This window comes from Lycorma delicatula, chromosome 5 (assembly GCF_047948215.1).
Source record: "Lycorma delicatula isolate Av1 chromosome 5, ASM4794821v1, whole genome shotgun sequence".
In the NCBI taxonomy this organism is placed as follows: Eukaryota; Metazoa; Arthropoda; class Insecta; order Hemiptera; family Fulgoridae; genus Lycorma; species Lycorma delicatula.
In genome coordinates, this window is record NC_134459.1 from 11,505,576 (window position 1) to 11,518,180 (window position 12,605).

A 12,605-nucleotide genomic window follows, 5' to 3' on the forward strand; every position below is an offset into this window, starting at 1 on the left:
AAAAAATCAAAATGATTGCTAACGTGATTTACGGTTCCTAAACAAAATTCTTGGTTTATATGTATTGTAACAAAGATGTCCATGTATGTTAATTAAAAATCGAAAGTAATAATATATAATTAATAATCTGAATGCCTGCGTAAATGTTCTGTTTTTTACGTCTGTATGTAACAGTGTTACCTTAAACTGCAGAACCGATGCGCCTACCTGCGGATCTTCTAACAAAGTTCGTGTTGAAATTTTTCTGAATATATGTAGCTATTAAAATTGTACTGATTTGTGAACACTAAAGTTTAAACTGAGGGAGAATGTTATTTTACAGCGTAATTTTTCGTGTAGTAATATTTTAACATGCTGTATAAATCAAACCGAGTCAGAGGTAAACAATTGTACATTGAGGTTTAAGCGTAAAGACTCAATTTAATTAATTACATAATTTATTTGAATAAGTTACCTGTAGCCAATTATCGGCTTTGAATATTAAACCCTGGATACTGGTGTTCTTTGGTGGTTGGGTTTCAATTAACCACCATCTCAGGAACGGTCGACCTGAAACTATACAAGACTACATTTCATTTACATTCATACATATCATGTTCATTCCTTCTCTGAAGAAATACCGTACGGTGAGATTTTGATATGCAATAATACGTATATAAATCAAAACACATACTCTAAATATATGTAGTTTAATATAATTTTGTATTCAGTTTTTAAAACGGCCGGTATTTTTAGAATAAATTTTTAGAATTAAACTTAGTAAATCGTGGATTGAAATCTTAGTAATATGTGCTATTTCACTTTAAATGTTTAAAGCGATAAGGCCCCTCTCATTAAAATTATTTTTAAGCGGTTTGTAAACATGCACGTATGCATATGTAAAAGTGGTATTTTGCCCCAACAATATATCGGTTAATAAAAATAATAAAAACATGTCGTTTTTCAGTTATGTCGTAATAGAAAATTCAAATAACTTCTGTATTCAGAATTTTAATCGATTTTTCACTCCAGCGGCTTTCTGATAATCTACCTGGTCCCGTTATCTCAAAATACGCCAACATTCCAATCTACAATCACAACTTCTTTTATCTTTGATGTTCTGTAGGGCCGTTAATCCGTCGTATGCCGATTGATTTTTGAGAAAAATTAGCAAACCTTCTTTTTAAGTTATAATTTCGTACGTAGTGCTCTTAACTCCATGAATTTCATAGGTCCTATCGTTAGGTATTCATAGACGAAATATTCCATTTTTCGAACTTTTTTACTTCTTCGAATCGATGTTCCCTTTTCAACTCCAACCTGCTTGCAAATGCTTATACGTTGTAAATTAGCTTTCAATTTATTAAAATTTCTATGAAAATTTACTTTGTTTACAGCAAAGAATATGAAACGCTTATTATTACCGAGTTTTCAAAGAAAAGTACGGTATATTACTTTAGGTAGCACAGTCGGATTGGGAGGTGAATTTTCTTTGCTTTGAGGTAATTTACACTTCTACTGAAGTGAAGTGTTAATTTCCTAACTACTAGACCAGTTTCATTGAATTTTAGATATGCTGTAGTAATGCATCTGAGGTTGTGCATGTAAAAATTTGATGAAGAATTGTAGAATGGTTCTTCAGATATACTCAATTTAAGGTAGACAACAAAGATAACTGAATTTGAGGTTATGTTGTCTTTAACTGGTGCTTTTTCATACGCGTTTATGCAGTGAATCACAGTAGTGGGTTGAAATTTGATGCTTGTGCGTAGGGTATACTCGTTATTTTTAATTATTTCATAAAATTATGGTTATAATAATTTAAATTGCTTATAAACAGTTAACGTATTTTAATATTATATAAAAATAAAAGATTATTCCTCTTTTAGTTTTCTCAATTAATTTCTTGTTGCGCAAAAAACTATAGAAAATGAAATAACGAAAAGTCGGTCTTCTTGTACGTAAAATAAATTTTTTTATTTCCATTATTCGTCTAAATGTTACAAAAAGTCATATTTCGACCTATTTGAAATCGTAATGGATTACAACATACACAGATAAAATTCAATTATTTTATCAATAAAAATATTTAGAAAGTTTAAGGGAGAGTAAATGTTAAAAAACTTCTTATTTTGTTAAGATGATTGACAGGTAAAATTTCAATTGAACGTAAAGCTAATATTTCTTAAATTTGAAAACGGTCATCTTCTATTTCCAGATAAATTAAATTTATTCGCTATTCATGCGTAATTCCTAAAAAATACTACTCTCACAAAGAAATTCATGTATTTGCCAAATTTTGAAATATAGTTTTTTATAATTGTCATTAAACTTTTTCTTGAGTAATTGATGATAAACAGTAAAAACTGTACAATATTATTGTTATCTATTTTTTTGGAGTCTTAAAATTAAATAAAATCACAGTACACCCACACACACACACACACACACACACACACACACACACATTGGCGCGCGCATTTACACAATATAAACAAGGAATCACAAATGAAATTATTTTCACCGTTTAAAATTAAGATTGCAATTAAACGCGCGCGCGCGCTCACGCACGCATGTACACTACACACACAATTACATATTCCCTTAGCTGTCTACTGATATTTAACAAAAATTATATCTTCTAAATTTATACTTGTATATCTAATATTTTTATAAACCGTATATAAAAAGTTTTAAGTCTCTTTTACTCTAAAAAAACTCTCTTCTAAAAGCCTTTAACTCTTTAACGTCCTGCGTTAAGAGTAAGAGTTATAATATTGATGAACAACAAACAACAAAAAAATTTACTGTTCAATGTAGGTAATCTTGAATTAATAGTTTGTTATATGATATTAATGAATAATAAATAATTAAGTTATAAATAAAAGATAATTTCAAGACAAGATTTATAATTATCATTTATTTCTGTAGTAAATAAATAAAACACAAAGGAAGATCATTTAAAAAAAGTAATTTGATTTATCCTGTACTTTTGTGCGATACAACAAACATTTTGATAATACGCTGAACGCAGTTTTTACAGACTTTTGAAATTAAATAACTGAAATGTTTTGTAAATTGATGTATTTCTATATTATATCATATTACGTCTATACGCAGTTCCTGTGGTGAACAAAGTGAAGATGATCACTTTTGAAAAACATCAATATCACCTACGTTTTGGTGGTGTTAGCACGGACATAAGCAGTAGTCAATTTCGTTCAGTGAACAGAAATTACTCATCACTCTACTTACGAAGTTTGGCGATGCGTTATTAATTGGAAATTACAATGCAATATTCCGAAATGACTGGTCTCTTTTATTAGTCACAAAAAAAAACTGACATAAATATTTAACTAATTTAAATCTAGCGTACCGGTCACTTTAAATAAAATTTATTACTTTTCAGTAGGCAAGGTAGAACGTACATTTATTTTACCCTCTATTGTTTGTTTTGCTTGTAATTTTATTCATAACGATCGGTGATGAGGATTATTTAGAAATGAACTTCTTTCTTTCTTTTTCCTGTTTAGCCTCCGGTAACTACCGTTTAGATAATTCTTCAGAGGATGATATGTATGAGTGTAAATGAAGTGTAGTCTTGTCCATTCTCAGTTCGACGTTTCCAGAGATGTGTGGTTAATTGAAACCCAACCGCCAAAGAACACCGGTATTCACGATCTAGTATTTAAATCCGTGTAAAAATATCTGGGCTTTACTAGGACTTGAACGCTGTAACTCTCGACTTCCAAATCAGCTGATTTGGGAAGACTCGTTAACCACTAGACCAACCCGGTGGGTTATTTAGAAATGAACTAAACTTTTGTAACGACACACCTAACAAATAAGTTAAACAAAGAACCTTAATAAATAAGGAACAGCTAAAAAAATAAAGACTTTTTTTTATAAAATTTGGTTTGGTTCGTCGTTATATACGTTTATTATACTTTTAAATAGGCTTTTTATGTATTTTATCAAAATAAATAAAATTTACTGATGAAATTAAAGTGATTTCCCGCGTTTGTATGTTATTAGCATAATGCTAAGTCATAAGTCAACGACTACGTTCTGTCAAGAACAAAAACTTTTTTTAAATAAATTTAAAATTTATTTTTTATATTTATATAACAATTACTACGTATTTTATGTTATATGTCTTCTTTTTTCTCGTGTACTACTTGTGTCAATTTTTGTTATGCTTAATTGCTTTTTCTGTTTTGTCAACCATTTAATTTTATCGTTTTCTATACCTATGTCAAGTTGTGTTACAATATAACTCTTTTTGTTCTTAACAGTTAATTTTCGAATTTTTGTACTTTCTTACGCTAGTTATAATTTTATTTTTTATACGTTGCTTAAACGTTTATGCCTCCCTTTCGCGTCAATATTACAAACTGTACAATTTAATTACAGTTTCATTATTCAGGAAACTAAGTGTAAATAAAACAAAAAACAAAAGAAATATATATATATATATATTTACCAAATTTATAAACTAAAAAGTGAAAAAGAGATTTATAAAAATACAGAAAAAATAAAAACATCATTCGGGGGAAGAAAATTATAATTTTATGGGTATTTATAGAAAATGAGCGAAAACAGATTAACAAAACAAATATTTACCTTTTATAACAGTAGAACTACTAAAAATACCCTGTTTAAAGAAGTAAAAAACGATCCTAAAACTTTAAAATTCTCCAAAGAAACCTGTTAAAATAGAGACCGATTTAGAAAATTAATCAAAGAATCTAAGTTTCCAGAGTAGAAAGATAAGAGGAGTATAGGAAAAAAGTGGACCGAGATAGAAAAACAACAGAGAAAAACTATTATGCAAACGTAATCTTTGGTGATCCGGACGGAAAATAAAATTATATACGAGTATATATAATTAGAATGTTGGATGATGATTATTTAAAACAATGTGAATGGCATATCAATCTTTTTTATACGTTTTAATCTGTAATTATCGAGGCTGTTGTCTAGAAGGTTGAATACTGAAATATTATAATAATATAAATATTTTATATTATAATGTATAATATAATTATTTTAATAATATAATATAATATTAAATATTGATGTTTCTCTAAGTTGATTTCATTAAATAATTATGTTTCTGAATTTTGGAAGTATTTTTCACTTTGGGTAATTCCTTCTTCTACCGTCAGGATTTTAAAATTATTAAATAATATTTTTTGTGTGATGTACCACAGGACACCGTAGAATAGTCTCAATAATTTTGACTGAAAACTTTTAAATATTTCAAGATTTTATAATACTGCCGTTCTCAAAAAAGTGTATCCCGCATTTCCTAATATTTTAATACAATTTTACGCATTAGAATATTTTTTCTAAGGAGATCTTTGATTTATTGCCGACTAGCAAAAATAACTGACCCGGTTTAATTTTATTTTCGTTTTATTCTTACTTTCATCATTTAACACGTACTTCCAGACTTATTCTCAACTATTTTTTCACATATTCTAGTTAGGCGATATTTTTTCCGTTTAATATTAAATTTGAACATATATTTCTTTACTACGGCTAGTATTGTACCATCCGCGAAAGTCACCGTCATTACCGATTCATGTTCTAGGTTGTCGACCGTGTAAAATGTATAAAAAACGTTATATTTAATAAAAAATTATTTTAAAACCGTTAACTAGAACCTCAGTTTCAAGTTTTCAGTTTAGTTAGACTCGATTGAAAGTTTAACTTGAAACCAATTATCAGTGCGCTTTATATAATTCGAGTTAATTATCAGAACTACGTAAAATTGCGATCGTAAGAATTAAGAATGAATTACATAAAACGATTTTTAAACGTTAATGTTACTCCATTTTGGTTAAATTATTCCCTTTTTTTTTAAAGGATATATAACTTAACATTATCTAGTTGTAAAGGCACTGCGAAGAACGGTGTTATTAAAATAAGAGTACTTTTGTAAAGGAGAACGGGATACTTAAGTGACAGTGTGCAGCGAGCCGTACGTAAGAGCGGTGGAAGGAGGTTAAGAATGTTTTCTACGGCAGGTGACTAGCTGGTGATTGACGGGCGAAGCGAGCGCACGGGGTTGGTCGTAACGGAAAGCGTGAAAGAGTCTAGTTGGCAACTCGAGCGACATTTTCGTTCCCGCGTCTTACTGACATTTCTTGCATGTGTCAAGGGATCCCAAAGGAGCACGAAAGGTGAAATAATCCAAGCGATACAAACTTTGCCGTGTCAAACCCGAAAAAAATGATTAAAGTTGAGCCTCTACTTCAACTTAAGCTTTTCAAATTCAATTGCACAGTCGTCTGACATGAGACTCTAAAGACATTTTTATCATCCGAACTTTTTTTCTTACATATAAAACGGTTTCACGATAAGCATTCACAATTATTTTCTTTCCTTCCTAAAATAAGGCATAACCCTTTACATCCTTACAAAATAACGATTATTTAGTATAATCTTTAAAGTATGAAATAACATGAAAATGTAAAATAATACAATGAAACTCAGGTGGTATATTCAGAATGTTTGTAAATGAAAACTAGACTATAAATGAAATGAATGGTAAACATGAAAAACATGCTATTATGTAAAAGAACAGAGCGTTGGTTTACAGCAAACCGACTTAGTATGAACGGAAAAACCGTTCGTTTGAAGTTAGAAATATTTTTTTACACTTTTTAAATGTTGTATAAACGTTTATTTTTTTCAACCTAAATAAAAAAATCACATCGATTAAAAATGCAATTTATTAATTCAATTAAACCAAAAATACAACCGATATCAAAGTAAATCGTCGAAAAATTCTGACTGCAAACATTCCAAAGAGTACCTTCTGTTTTTGTTTATAATAAACCGCTGCAAATATGCAAATATAAAAACCAAGATTAAATATCGTTTAAACTATTTTTAAATTTAAATGCTATTTACAAAGACTTACATTTAATTTATTCAGTTTTTAAAAATTTCAAATTTTGGAATCGAAAAATATCTAATTTCTTCAAAAATGTCTAATTTTGACGTTAAAAACAACCACCACGAAGCACTTCACAAACTCTTAATTTAGCGCTGACTTCAAAGATGAAATTTAAAGAAATCTGATGTGGACACCACGTGACTTCTTTGTACGCCTATTAAATTACGTACACAAATTTTTTGCTGTACTTCATCTAAATTTATTTCATTTGAAAGTGAGGTACGAACCTCCAATTCCTTTAAAAAGTGTGCAGTTATACGATTGCTGGAATATTAGTTTTTATTAATATCAAATATTTATACGATTATTAATTCGACAATCTTGCCGGAAATATTAAGTTAGAGTAAAATTCCCTTGATTATTCTTTAAATAAATTGTTTACCAATTAATCCAATAATAAAAACCGATTATTCTACACCGTAAGGTCAAAATTAATATTTGTAACCGGTATACAGGAATTCATTAAACGGAATAGTTTAATTATTAACTTTTATTTAAACACACAAGAAATCTTGTGCATATTACGCACAAGTGAAAAAAAAATTCAGCAATCACTTTAAATTGAATACAATTCAAAACTGTATTATATTTTTCTGCCAAACAATTAAATAAAATGTTTTTTTTTTTAAAAATAAATATACAAATTTTATATGAATTTGTTAAGAAATTCCAAAAATAATGCTATTCTAAATTTTAATATTTAATTAATATACAGATATGGAATGCCTATTAAATTACATTTACACATTTTTAAAAGTACATAAAATTTTATTTCACTAATTTCTTTTCCATTTCTTTTTTTTATTAAAATTGAATTATTATTTATTGTAATTTTTTTACAATCACGGGTTAATAATAATTATTAAATCAATATATTTAACTTAAAAAAAAATATAAAAGTTAAAAAATAACAAAAAGAGATGAAGTCTGATTCGAACCGATGTGCCTTCCATTTATGATCCAAATATTTCATTAATTAAAATTTTAATTTTAGTTTCGATTGCAATCAAAAAGGGAGATGTCAACTAGATGTTACAGCAGTGCTAAATCCAAAATTTCAACATCCTACGGCTAATCGTTTTTGAGTTACGTGAGAAACATACAAACATACATACGTACAGACGTACCCCGTCACATACGCATGTACGTACAGACGTCACGCTGTAAGTAGTCAAAATGAATTCAGGGATGGTAAAATTAGATATTTCCGTTGAAATATGAAAATCGAAATGATTAGCGATGACAATATTTACTTTACTTCGTGCAAGGAAGTAAAAACAGTCAATGCTTATATTTTTATATTTAATTTTTTTATATTATTTTTTTGGATTCGCATTTGTTTTTCATTTTATTTTATTTATTTATATTTTAGTTTTCATTTCAATTTAAAATAAGTCTGGAAGACTTATAAAAAACAAAAAATATCTGTGCATGAAAAGCAAAAAGGCAATAAACTTGTATTTTTAATAAAAAAAATTAACCAGTCGTGTTGGTCTAGCGGTAAACTCATCGTCGTTAATCAGCCGATTTGAAAATCGAAAGTTCTCAGAATCAAATTCTAATAAACGTAATTGCTTTTATTCGGATTTGAATACTAGACCGTTGTTCTTTGGCGGTTGGGTTTCAATTAATCACACTTCTCAGGAATCGTTGGTCTAAGTTTGTTGGAAAACTACACATTTACCGGTACAGTTATATTACACTAAGTCGCCAATGACTTTAATTGTTGATGCGACTATAAATAAAAATATTTAAAAAAAAGAAAAAAAATTCATATAATCGGCTATTATATTCGTAATGCATGAGCTAGTTGACTGCAACATGGAAATATCTTTCTTTATTTCAAGTTTTCCGATCAATTTTCTTGAAGTTTTCTGTGAAAATAATTCTAGTATCACAATTACGTTAGACTATTACCCAACATTTGATAATGACAACGAATTAAAAATATCTCAATTCATCTAAGTACCAGAATATTTTTATTATATAGATATTATTAGTTTTTATTTAAAAACCTTCATTTTCAGTTAACTTACAAGATTGCTACATAAACTTTCCCGACAGAATAAAAAAGGAAACTACAAAATCGATAAATTTGGTCTCTTAAGGTCTGAACATTCATTAAAAATAATAAATAAATAAAAATTTTACGGGTTGACTTGAACGTTCTCTTTTTTTTAAATCGGTTAATTAAGAATTTTAATTTAAGTAAAAAAATCCTTTACAGGTGTTTTATGATATACAGCGCTATGAATAATACGTACATTCATTTGAAATGGATTATTAGTTTATAAATTTTAACTTCCTGTATCTACATAGTCCTACAATAGATTCGAAATTAACTTAGCTTATTTTAACGTCTGTAATGATTCAACAATTAGAGAAAACTAATTACCGACTGATTCGTAAAATACAAGTATAATAAACTGCATTTGAGTTGTAGCATTGTTTCATCATTCAAGTCTCATCATTAAAAATCGTTAAAATTCGGGTCCCTGATAACTCAATAATAATAAAATCTTTAGAGTACCATTTTAATTCGCTTGTTTATAAACAGCATAACACTGAACAGATAATAACTGAAGATAAAACCGTAGGCGTTAAACGGGCGACGTTTTAATAATTCTAAAATGTTAAAAGTTTTACCACTTTTTCAGAAACAAATTCTTGTATTTTATAAAAACCGATCAATATTTATTTTATTACGTTCCCAGAAAATGCAGCCGGAATAGTTATGTGGAAGTTCAAAGGAAAATGTAAGGTAATGGTATCAAAAATGAGGTATCAGGTTTTTGCAAATCTATACGTTTTAAGATTCAACTAGTCCATGTAAACGAAAAAACATTATTTGTGTATGTGCGTATGTATGTGGGAAACACTATTTTTGTTCTTATATTTCAATATTGATCTAACCGATTTTCTTCAAATTCGATTAAAATATTTATATATAAGGGGTTCTGATCGTATTAATTTTTTTTCAAAATCGTTTAAGGAGGATGGGGGATATCGCGAAAAACCAATTTTCTTCAGAGACATTTTAGAAAAAACTTTATTAAAACAAATTGTTACCTTCAGTGAATATACGAGTATAATAAAAAAAAATTTTTCAAAAGAACCCACCTCTTAAAATTAAAATTCTTTTTTTGGTTTTTTTGCTGTACCTACCTTCGGTTTAAATGTTTTTCAGAGTTTTTGAAAGTTTATACTTCATATATAGTGCTATCAAAAATATCTAGTTTTTTGGGGTTTTTTTTTAATTATAACTAGGAACCTAAAATGCAGAAAAATATTTTTGAAAATTCTTTTTTGTTATTTAGTCTTTACTGAACGGGGTTTTTAGATTTGGGGAAAACTTTACTTAAGCTAATATTTTAAGTTTAACCTTAATTTGAATGTTTTTAGAAAACGATTTCTCAATATTTATTCCCTACCACTAAAAAAAAGAATACAAAAATGTTTTTGTTTATAAAACTTTAACTTTAATTTTATTATTAATATAACCGGAAAAATCATGAAACGCCAGCTTTTGTTTTATAAGACATCTCTAAAAAAATATAGTTAATTTAAATATTTGTTGTTTATAAAAATATAAGAATTGCATTTTTAAATATTATTTATTATACAGAGTGTTTGTAAAATGGTGGGCTGGCTATATCTTTTCGGATTCTACTTGTAAAATTAAACAATAAGTATCCATAGGAAAAATGGCGATTTCTCCTTCGTTCTTCCCCTGTCAGCATTTTGTTATTTTTATATAAAACTTTATATCTCAAGTTCGGACAGAGGAATCGTAATAAAAATTGTTAAGGGTCTTGGTAATAAAGTTTTAAAATTAGCAAAAAACCAGGAATTAAATACCTTCGCAATTTACAATATGGCAGCCATGTTTATTTTTAAATCCGTTATATCTCCGTAAATATTAATTTTATCAAAATTTTTGTTAATTCTATAAAATATTAAGCCCTTTATTTTGAACAAAATGACATTTTATTTTTTTAAGTCGGTTAACAAATAGCCGAGTTATGGCAGGAAATTTATGTAATTTTGTGTCTGTTTTCATATCCTTCACTTTACGTTCAATTCGATAAAATATTAATTGTATTTATTAATTATTAATTCTAGTACTGTAAATTAATATCAAATTAAGTAATAATTTTCTCAAAATAATAGACCTAAAATTAAAAAAATAAAACAACTACCTGTGGTAATCTTACGTTAATAATTGTAGAACATTAGGTGTACTTAAACACTTAACAACTGTTAGAAGTTATCATAGATGTTCACCATTAAGTGTTCACCATTAGAAATTACACAAGTCTCCACTGTCTTAACCGTTCTAAAATTACAGGAGTATTCGTAATTTCTTGAAATTCATTTTGGATCCTTTGTTGAAGAACGTTGAGTTTAATAACAATAATATGTTTCAGATGGCCCACATATAGACTACGTCAAGAGGGTTTAAGTCAGGTGATCGGGCAGGCCAGAGCACTGGCCCTCCGTGGCCTATCCACTTTTCATGGAGGAAATACACTGACTGAAATATGCCGGAGCTCCATCGTGGTAAAACCAACATATTTCTTTTTAATTGTAAAGATTGGTCTTTCAATAAATGTTTGATGAAATGACAAGATAATTTTCTCGATTTAAACGATTTGGCAGAATGACAGGACCGAAAAGATAGTCATTAAATTCCTGCCCATATGTTCAAGGAAAATCTGTGTTGATTCTTTGTTGAAATTTTTGTTGTTTTCGTTCCAGATACGCTGGCTGTGATAATTTTGAACACCATTCCTGCTAAAAAAAAAAACTTAATTTTTACATCGTTAACATGATCAGCAGTAACAGTCGCTGTGTAAAATTATTCAAAAGTGAAAAATTAACATCAATTGTTTTATTATTTTTATTTAATATTAAATCTTATTGTGAGGAAATTATTAGTTAATTTCATACTAATTTACAGTACTAGAACTAACAATAAATAAAAACGACTAATATTTAATCGAATTGAACGTAAAATGAAGGACATGAAAACGGACACAAAATTACATAAATTTTCTGCCATAACTCGGCTATTTGTTAACCGTTTTTAAAAAGTAAAATGTTTAAAATAAAGGGCTTCATATTTTAATAAATAACACAAATTTTGATAAAATTAATATTCAAGGAGATATAACGGATTAAAAATTAAACATGGCCGTCATTGTAATTTGGGAAGGTATTTAATTCTTGACTTTTTTCTAATTTTAAAACTTTATTACCAAGACGCTTACCAAATATTACTGTGATTCCTCTAACCGAACTTCGAGATATAAATCTTTATATAAAATTAACAAAATAGCTGACAGGGAGAGAAAGAAGGAGAAATCACCATTTTTCCTAAGGATATTTTTTGTTTAGTTTTACAAGTAGAGCCTGAAAAAGTATAGCCAGCTCACCATTTTAGAAACACAATCTGTATAATACATTATACGTGTAATAAATAAAATATTTGTAAAAGTAGCACAAATATTTTATTTTATTTTTTTTTGTAATCCATTTAAACGTGTTATTATATAATACGTATATCCACCTCTCATTGGCCATGGGGTTGACTAGATTGTAACACGCACATTAAGAATAAAGAAAGAAGATTTTTATAAAATTCGAGAAAATATTTGCT

The 12,605-nt window shown here is 28.1% G+C and overlaps 1 long non-coding RNA gene across 1 annotated transcript in view; it reads right to left on the reverse strand.

Annotated features, from left to right (window-relative positions):
- Window positions 1–451: 451 nt before the first annotated feature.
- The window catches only part of LOC142325824 (uncharacterized), a 193,586-nt gene continuing 181,432 nt past the window's right edge, over window positions 452–12,605 (reverse strand). The window contains exon 6 of the long non-coding RNA XR_012756595.1: window positions 452–555. This is a non-coding gene — a long non-coding RNA (uncharacterized LOC142325824). The remainder of the gene's footprint in view (window positions 556–12,605) is intronic.